This window comes from Muntiacus reevesi, chromosome X, assembly GCF_963930625.1.
Source record: "Muntiacus reevesi chromosome X, mMunRee1.1, whole genome shotgun sequence".
NCBI lineage: Eukaryota > Metazoa > Chordata > Mammalia > Artiodactyla > Cervidae > Muntiacus > Muntiacus reevesi.
This window is the reverse complement of record NC_089271.1, coordinates 91,348,189-91,357,930: the sequence shown is the minus strand read 5'-3', so window position 1 is coordinate 91,357,930 and position 9,742 is coordinate 91,348,189.

The window sequence follows — 9,742 nt, the reverse complement described above, 5'->3', positions numbered from 1 at the left end:
GACCCAGAGGGATCGGGTAGAGAGGGAGGCGGGAGGGGAGATCGGGATGGGGAACACATGTAAATCCATGACTGATTCATGTCAATGTATGACAAAAACCACTACAATATTGTAAAGTAATTGGCCTCCAACTAATAAAAATAAATGGGAAAAAAAAAAAAAGAGTGCCTGATGGATTATGGACAGAGGTTTGTGACATTGTATAGGAGACAGGGATCAAGACCATCCCCAAGAAAAAGAAATGCAAAAAAAGCAAAATGGCTGTCTGAGGAGGCCTTACAAATAGCTGTGAAAGAAGAGAAGCTAAAAGCAAAGGAGAAAAGGAAAGATATACCCATTTGAATGCAGAGTTCCCAAGAATAGCAAGGAGAGATAAGAAAGCCTTCCTTAGTGATCAATGCAAAGAAATAGAGGAAAACAATAGAATGGGAAAGACTAGCGATCTCTTCAAGAAAATTAGAGACACGAAGGGAACATTTCATACAAAGATGGGCTCAATAAAGGACAGAAATGGTATGGACCTAGCAGAAGCAGAAGATATTAAGAAGAGGTGGCAAGAATACACAGAAGAACTACACAAAAAAGATCTTCATGACCCAGATAATCACGATGGTGTGATCACTCACCTAGAGCCAGACATCCAGGAATATGAAGTCAAGTGGGCCTTGGGAAGAATCACTATGAACAAAGCTACTGGAGGTGATGGAATTCCAGTTGAGCTATTTCAAATCCTAAAAGATGATGCTGTAAAAGTGCTGCACTCAATATGTCAGCAAATTTGGAAAACTCAGCACTGGCCACAGGACTGGAAAGGGTCAGTTTTCATTCCACTCCCAAAGAAAGGCAATGCCAAAGAATGCTCAAGCTACCACACATTTGCACTCATCTCACACGCTAGCAATGTAATGCTCAAAATTCTCCAAGCCAGGCTTCAGCAATACGTGAACTGTGAACTTCCAGATGTTCAAGCTGGTTTTAGAAAAGGCAGAGGAGCCAGAGATCAAATTGCCAACATCTGCTGAATCATCAAAAAAGCATAGGAGTTCCAGAAAAACATCTATTTCTGCTTTATTGACTATACCAAAGCCTGCGACTATGTGGATCACAATAAACTGTGGAAAATTCTGAAAGAGATGGGAATACCAGACCACCTGACCTGCCTCTTGAGAAACCTGTATGCAGGTCAGGAAGCAACATTTAGAACTGGACATAGAATAACAGCCTGGTTCCAAATAGGAAAAGGAGTACGTCAAAGCTGTATATTGTCACCCTACTTATTTAACTTATATGCAGAGTATATCATGTGAAATGCTGTGCTGGAAGAAGCACAAGCTGGAATCAAGATTGCCAGGAGAAATATCAATAACCTCAGATATGCAGATGACACCGCCCTTATGGCAGAAAGTAAAGAGGAGCTAAAGAGCCTCTTGATGAAAGTGAGAAGGAGAGTGAAAAGTTGGCTTAAAGCTCAACATTCAGGAAACTAAGATCATGGCATCTGGTCTTATCTCTTCATGGCAAATAGATGGGGAAACAGTGGAAACAGTGGCTGACTTTAATTTGGGGGGCTCCAAAATCACTGCAGATGATGACTGCAGCCATGAAATTAAAAGGCACTTACTCCTTGGAAGGAAAGTTATGACCAACCTAGACAGCATATTAAAAAGCAGAGACATTACTTTGTCAACAAAGGTCCATTTAGTCAAGTCTATGGTTTTCTCAGTAGTCAAATATGGATGTGAGAGTTGGACTGTGAAGAAAACTGAGCGCCAAAGAACTGATGCTTTTGAACTGTGGTGTTGGATAAGACTCTTGAGAGTCCCTTGGACTGCAAGGAGATCCAACCAGTCCATCCTAATGGAGATCAGTCCTGGGTGTTCACTGGAAGGACTGATGTTGAAGCTGAAACTCCAATACTTTGGCCACCTGATGCGAAGAGCTGATTCATTTGAAAAGACCCTGATGCTGGGGAAGATTGAGGGCAGGAGGAGAAGGGGACAATAGAGGATGAGATGGTTGGATGGCATCACTGACTCAATGGACATGGGTTTGGGTAAACTCTGGGAGTTGGTGATGGACAGGGAGGTCTGGTGTGCTGCGGTTCATGGGGTCACAAAGAGTCGGACATGACTAAGTGACTGAACTGAGCTGATGCTTTAAAACACAACTCATAAAAAAAAATGAAAAAAAAATAAAACATAACTCATTAAGCAAAAAGTCTAGGACTCGGGTTTAATATTCTGAATTGGCAAATTGAAGACTTTGTTGGTGGTGAAGATTAGTTTTGTTATGAAAATTGGAATAAATTAAAGAGCTCTTTAGTTTCAATAATATTTAATATCATCAATTGAGTGCTTAGTATGTGCTAGGTACAATAAGTCCCCTACATACAAATGAGTTCAAGAGCACATTCCTATGTCCAATTTGTTCATAAGTCCAAGAAAGTTAACCTAGGTACCCAAATAACAGAGTTAGCTATATAGTGTTGTACTGTATGTAACAGATTTATAATACTTTTCACACAAATAATACATAAAAACAAACACAAAATATAAAGAAAACATTTTTAATCTAATAGTATAGTACCTTGAGAAGTACAGTAGTACAGTACAAAAGCTGGCATTCAGGGGCTGGCATCCAGGGGCTGGCATCAAGTGAACAGGCAAGGAGGATTACTGACTAAAGGAGCAAGAGAAGGTGGGAGATGGTAGAGCCGAAGGATGGTCAGCAATAGGAGATGGAGGGCAAAATGCAGTTTCATCCATGCCTGATATTGATGCTACAGGTTCTCATTTCTTGCTGGATTCACTTATATCTACCCTCTTTGACAAAATGATCCAGTGATATCTGGATAGTAGAGCTTTTTTTTTTTTCCTCATCATAGATGACATGGTAGCACTGGACTGCATTCTGAACAGCCACTGCAACTTTCCTGTACCATTCTACGTTCAGGTCCCATGCCTCAAAACTAACAGTGCCTCCTCAAATAAAGAAAACCCCCCTGCCATTCCCTATGTTGTGAAACTCTTCAGTTCTTCAGTTACTTCTTCCTCTTGTCTCTCTTTGCCCTTTCTCTGGGTTTCCAGTTACATCAGGTCTTTAGTAAGCACCCTGTGTTGCACAGCAACAGTACTGTACACTAACGTACACAAAAGCAAACTATATGTAGAGGATGCATGTACGTGACAATGTATGCATGTTTGCATCTTTGAAAGTTCGAAGCTTGAATGTTTGCCCGACGGGGACCTACTGTACTGTTTAAGCCATCTTACTTATGATCTCATTTAACACTCACAATGCCCTTATAGGATGGGGCTATAATCATCTCCAGCTGACAGACAAGGGCACTGAAGCAAAGAAAAGTAAAGCGGCTTGTCTGGGCTAAAACAGCTTAGATAGTATGGCTGGTACCTGAACCTAGGCAGTCAGGCTGTGGTGTTTGGGCCCCAGTCATTTAAAAACAGAAAACAAATTGTGTGGAAAATTCAAATATGACCTGCAGGGAAATATTAGGAATTGACTGAAAATTCCAAGGATATCAGCCAGAAAGAAGATCAGGATTTCTGAAGTTCACATCTGAACTACTTTAACAGTCACCTAACTGGTTACCTTAGCTAGTTTCTGTATCTAACACTTTTTCTCCTTATCAAGCTTCCTATGATTCTTCTATCATTATGTCACTCTTTTGATCAAAAGATTCCTAGGGCTTCTTTCTGCCTATCTGATAGATCTCAAACTTGAATGTGCATCATACACACCTGTGGAGCTTACTTATACTGATTTCCTAAGCTGCAACCCAGAAATTTTGATTTAGTAGGTTTCAGTGGGGCCTGGGAATCTGTGCTTTTAGCAAGCTTTGCAAAACTTTGGCCTAGGTTGACAAAGCCTAAACACTTTGTTCTAGCATTCAAGGCTGTCCATGACCTGGCCCCCACCCACCTAACTCATTCTGCTGCTGCTACTCCTGATAAGTCGCTTCAGTCATGTCCGACTCTGTGCGACCCCATAGACAGCAGCCGACCAGGCTCCCCCATCCCTGGGATTCTCCAGCCAAGAACACTGGAGTGGGTTGCCATTTCCTCCTCCAAGGCGTGAAAGTGAAAAGTGAAAGTGAAGTTGCTCAGTCGTGTCCAACTCTTTGCGACCCCATGGACTGCAACCTACCAGGCTCCTCCCTCCGTGGGATTTTCCAGACAAGATTACTGGAGAAGGGTGCCATTGCCTTCTCCACATAGGAACACTCTATTCTAGAAAGGCCACTATCCTCAAACTTCTCATGGAGGGAGGCATTTTTAACTCTAAACCTTTGCCCACACCCTCCTACCCATCTGGAATGAACACCTGCCTTCTTTCCTCCTATCCAAACACTACATCCTTTAAGGTGAAGCCCAAGTTTCACCTCCACTACAAGACTTAAAATCCTTAAACTCTCCAGCCCAGAAGGTTATCACTCTTTTTCTGAACCATCAAGTCTCTACTGTCTGATCCCAAACCTTTTGGTATTTAACTGATTTCAAGAGTATCTGCCTTGCTTGCCCAATTAGACTGATGACTGCCACTACCCACATGTGGCTATTTAAATGTAAGCTAATTAAGATTAGCTGACCCATACCTCCACAGGAGACTCAAACACATGTCTGGCTCAGTCTCTGTGGGGTCTCTGGGTCCTGATATGCACAAGGTTTTGTCTGAGCCCTCCAAGCATCTCTGGCGGGTATGGAGTTTGATTCTAAATGCAATTTCACTCCTCCTACCATCTTGCTGGGGCTTCTCCTTTGCCCTTGGACATGGGGTATCTTTTTTTGGTGGGATTCAACATTCTCCTGTTGATGGTTGTTCAGCAGCAAGTTGTATTTTTGAGTTCTTGCAGAAGATGAATGTATGTCCTCCTACTCTGCCATCTTTCCATACATCAAAACCATCCCCAAGAAAAGGAAATGCAAAAAGGCAAAATGGTTATCTGAGGAGGCCTTACAAATAGCTGAGAAAAGAAGAGAAGCTAAAAGCAAAGGAGAAAAGGAAAGATATACCCATTTGAATGCAGAGTTCCAAAGAATAGCAAGGAGAGACAAGAAAGTCTTTCTCAGTGATCAATGCAAAGAAATAGGGGAAAATAATAGAATGGGAAAGACTAGAGATCTCTTCAAGAAAATTAGAGATACCAAGGGAACATTTCATGCAAAGATGGGCACAATAAAGGACAGAAATATTATGGACCTAACAGAAGCAGAAGATATTAAGAAGAGCAGGCAAGAATACACAGAAGAACTATACAAAAAAAGATCTTCATGACCCAGATAACCAGGATGGTGTGATCACTCACCTAGAGTCAGAAATCTAGGAATATGAAGTCAAGTGGGCCTTAGGAAGTATCACTATGAACAAAGCTAGTGGAAGTGATGGAATTCCAGTTGGGCTATTTCAAATCCTAAAAGATGATGCTGTTAAAGCATTGCACTCAATGTGCCAGCAAATTTGGAAAACTCAGCAGTGGCCACAGGACTGGAAAAAGTCAGTTTTCATTCCAATCCCAAAGAAAGGCAATGCCAAAGAATACTGAAACCACCACACAATTGCCCTCATCTCACACGCTAGTAAAGTAATGTTCAAAATTCTCCAAGCCAGGCTTCAATAGTACATGAACCAAGAACTTCCAGATGTTCAAGCTGGATTTAGAAAAGGCAGAGGAACCACAGATCAAATTGCCAACATCCACTGGATCACTGAAAAAGCAAGAGAATTCCAGAAAAACATCTACTGCTTTATTGATTACACCAAAGCCTTTGACTGTGTAGATCGCCACAAACTGTGGAAAATTCTGAAAGAGATGGGAATACCAGACCACCTTACCTGCCTCCTGAGAAATCTGTATGCAAGTCAAGAAGCGACAGTTAGAACAGGACATAGAACAACAGGCTAGTTCCAAATTGGGAAAGGAATATGTCAAGGCTGTATATTGTCACCCTGCTTATTTAACTTCTATGCAGAGTACATCATGCAATTGAAGTGCAAGCTGGAATCAAGATTGCCAGAAGAAATGTCAATAACCTCAGATATGCAGATAACACCACTCTTATTGCAGACAGTGAAGAGGAACTAAAGAGCCTTTTGATGAAACTGAAAGAGGAGATTGAAAATGCTGGCTTAAAACTCAACATTCAAAAAACTAAGATCATGGCATCGGTCCCATCATTTCATGGCAAATAGATGGGGAAAGAATGGAAACAGTGACAGACTTTATTTTCTTGGGCTCCAAAATCACTGCAGATGGTGACAGCAGCCATGAAATTAAAATATGCTTAGTCCTTGGAAGAAAAGCTATGATCAAACTAGATAGCATATTAAAAAGCAGAGACATTACCTTGCCAACAAAGGTTCATCTAGTCAAAGCTATGGTTTTTCCAGTAGTCATGTATGGATATGAGACTTGGACCCTAAAGAAAGCTGAACTCCGAAGAATTGATGCATTTGAACTGTGGTGTTGGAGAAGACTTCTGAGAGTCTCTTGGACTGCAAGGAGATTGATCCAGTCAATCCTATAGGAAATCAGTCCTGAATATTCATTGGAAGGACTGATGCTAAAGCTGAAACTCTAATATTTTGGCCACCTGATGTGAAGAACTGACTCATTTGAAAAGATTCTGATGCTGGGAAAGATTGAAGGCAGGAGGAAAAGGGGACAACAGAGGATGAGACAGTTGGAAGGCATCACCAACTCAATGGACATCAGTTTGAGCAAGCTCTGGGAGTTGGTGATGGACAGGGAAGCCTGGCATGCTGCATTCCATGGGGTTGCAAAGAGTTGGACATGACTGAGTGACTGAACTGAACTAAGATGAAATAAAATTACAAATTCTGTTTCTCAGTCACACTGGCCATATTTCAAGTGCTCAACAGCCACGAGTCTTGGTCAGCACAGACGGTGAACACTTCCACATCACAGAAAATTCTAATGGACAGCATGGCAGGAGGCTGCTATGATTGTTACAGTCACAGCTACCATCTTACATACATTCCCTATAAACACTGCTTGCTCTGAAGCTAAAGTAAATATGTATCCTGACCACAGAAATGGGTTTTCTTTTTAAACTCTGATTCCCATTTCCAGTAAAAACAAGGAACTCAGAAGATAAGTCTCAAATGTAAATATCACTCAGCATTTCAAATCAAGTCTCAAAACCCTTGCCTTTTCTCAGTTCTCATCCTCCTTGAACTCTTGGCTGTACTTGGCATTATGTAGAACAGATTTCCCTTTTCTACTCAAAATGCTCTCTTCCTTTGCTTCCAATGATGCTGTAACAAGAACGATCATCATTAATATACTGAGCTCTTACCAGTGTCTAGCACTGTGTTAAGTGTTTTATAGACTCACCAACCACATAAAGTAAATATTATTATTATCACCATTTTATGGATGAGGTATCTAAAGTTCAAAGAAGTTAATTGATTTGCTCAAGGTCACAGAGCTAGTAAGTGCTGGTGCAGGGACTAGAACCCTAAACCTCTCTTAAGTTCATTGCTAGATCAAATGCCTAGATCAAATAGGCATCAATTAGGCATCAAATAGGCATCAATTCCAAAATCAAAGAAAGGAAACAACCCATGGAAGGGAATCTCTTCTTTTCTTTTCTCCCTGCTTTTCTACAACTCTCTTTCATTCTATCTCACATACCGCTCTGATAGATTTTCAAGGTCTTAGCAGCCTGGGGAATTTAAACCCCATTACTAAGTAATTGAGAAAAAGTAAACCATAGTAGGTCAGGGAGAAGAGAGACCATGTACTGCCATTCATTTACAGGAATTCTGTCTCTTCCTAAATACCCTGTAGGCCCTCAACATTAAAATTTGTATTATTTAGGGCTTAGAATTTCTATTCCATTTTAATTACACTGGAGACCTCTTATAGTTTTCCTGTTCTCTGCCCTAAGCTTTATGTTCAGCAGCTAGTGCCAGAGTTAGTCAATCATGACAGAGAAATGCTGGAGGAGTTCGGCTTTAGGTTGAAACAGTCACCTGCTTGCTAGTGTTTCATGTTACCCTGTTTACTGATACCCTTAAGCAACTCAAACTCAGCATTCATGGCCAGTACACAAAGGATGAGGATACAGGAAAAAACAGTTTATAGCAACCTTGATTTCTGACTTCATGTAAAACAGACAATTAACCTGTTGATCTCCCAAACTCACCAGACTCCCATAATGTGTTCTGAGCTACACAAGATACAGTTACTTGAGACAGGGAGCTACATTAATGACTGTACAGACCCTTCAGGGTTTGAAGACTCCATTACTTAGGTCAGAAAAGAATACGGAGTATGGAAAAATCTCTGTATCTTCCTCTCAGTTTTGCTATGAACAATAAAATACTCTAAAAAATAAAATTCTTGTGGTGGCCAAGGTTGGGGGTGTTGGGGAGAGATGAATTGGGAGTTTGGGATTAGTAGATGCAAACTAGAGGGTGGATAAAGAACAAAGTTCTACTGTATAGCACAGAGAACTATATTCAATATCCTGTGATAAATCAGAATGGAAAAGAATACAAAAAAGAATGTTTATATATATACCTGAGTCACCTTGCTGTATAGCAGAAATTAACACAGCATTGTAAATCAACTATACTTCAATAAAACTAAGTAGAAATGTGTTAGTATACCGTAATGTTCTTTATCTTTCTGGCTTACTTCACTCTGTATAATGGGCTCCAGTTTCACCCATCTCATTAGAACTGATTCAAATGAATTCTTTTTAATGGCTGAGTAATATTCCATGGTGTATATGTACCACAGCTTCCTTATCCATTTGTCTGCTGATGGGCATCTAGGTTGCTTCCATGTCCTGGCTATTATAAACAGTGCTGCGATGAACATTGGCATGCACGTGTCTCTTTCAGATGTGGTTTCCTTACTGTGTATGCCCAGAAGTGGTATTGCTGGGTCATATGGAAGTTCTATTTCCAGTTTTTTAAGAAATCTCCACACTGTTTTCCATAGTGGCTGTACTAGTTTGCATTCCCACCAAGAGTGTAAGAGGGTTCCCTTTTCTCCACACCCTCTCCAGCATTTATTGCTTGTAGACTTTTGGATAGCAGCCATCCTGACTGGCGTGTAATGGTACCTCATTGTGGTTTTGATTTGAACATTGCAGTATACTAACACATATATACGGAATTTAGAAAGATGGTAACGATAACCCTATATGCAAAACAGAAAAAGAGACACAGAAGTACAGAACAGAGTTTTGAACTCTGTGGGAGAAGATGAGGGTGGGATGTTTCGAAAGAACAGCATGTATATTACCTATGGTGAAACAGATCACCAGCCCAGGTGGGATGCATGAGTCAAGTGCTCGGGCCTGGTGCACTGGGAAGACCCAGAGGAATCGGGTGGAGAGGGAGGTGGGAGGGGGGATCGGGATGGGGAATACGTGTAACTCTATGGCTGATTCATATCAATGTATGACAAAACCCACTGAAAAATAAAAAAAATTAAAAAATTAAAAAAAAACTAAGTAGAAAATAAAGTCTTAATAAAAAAAAGAAAAATAAGAAATACCAGTTTCTCTTCCTAGCTCTGCCACTAACTGGCTCTGTGTGTATGTGTATAAATATTTATTGAGGATTTTTCTTCCTTTTACTATCCATTCATGTACCTTAAATGTTATAGGATATTGTTTTGTGTCCATATATTATACATAAATGTAATTATACAGAATTTTATGCAAGTTTTTTTCTCAATAGTATGGTT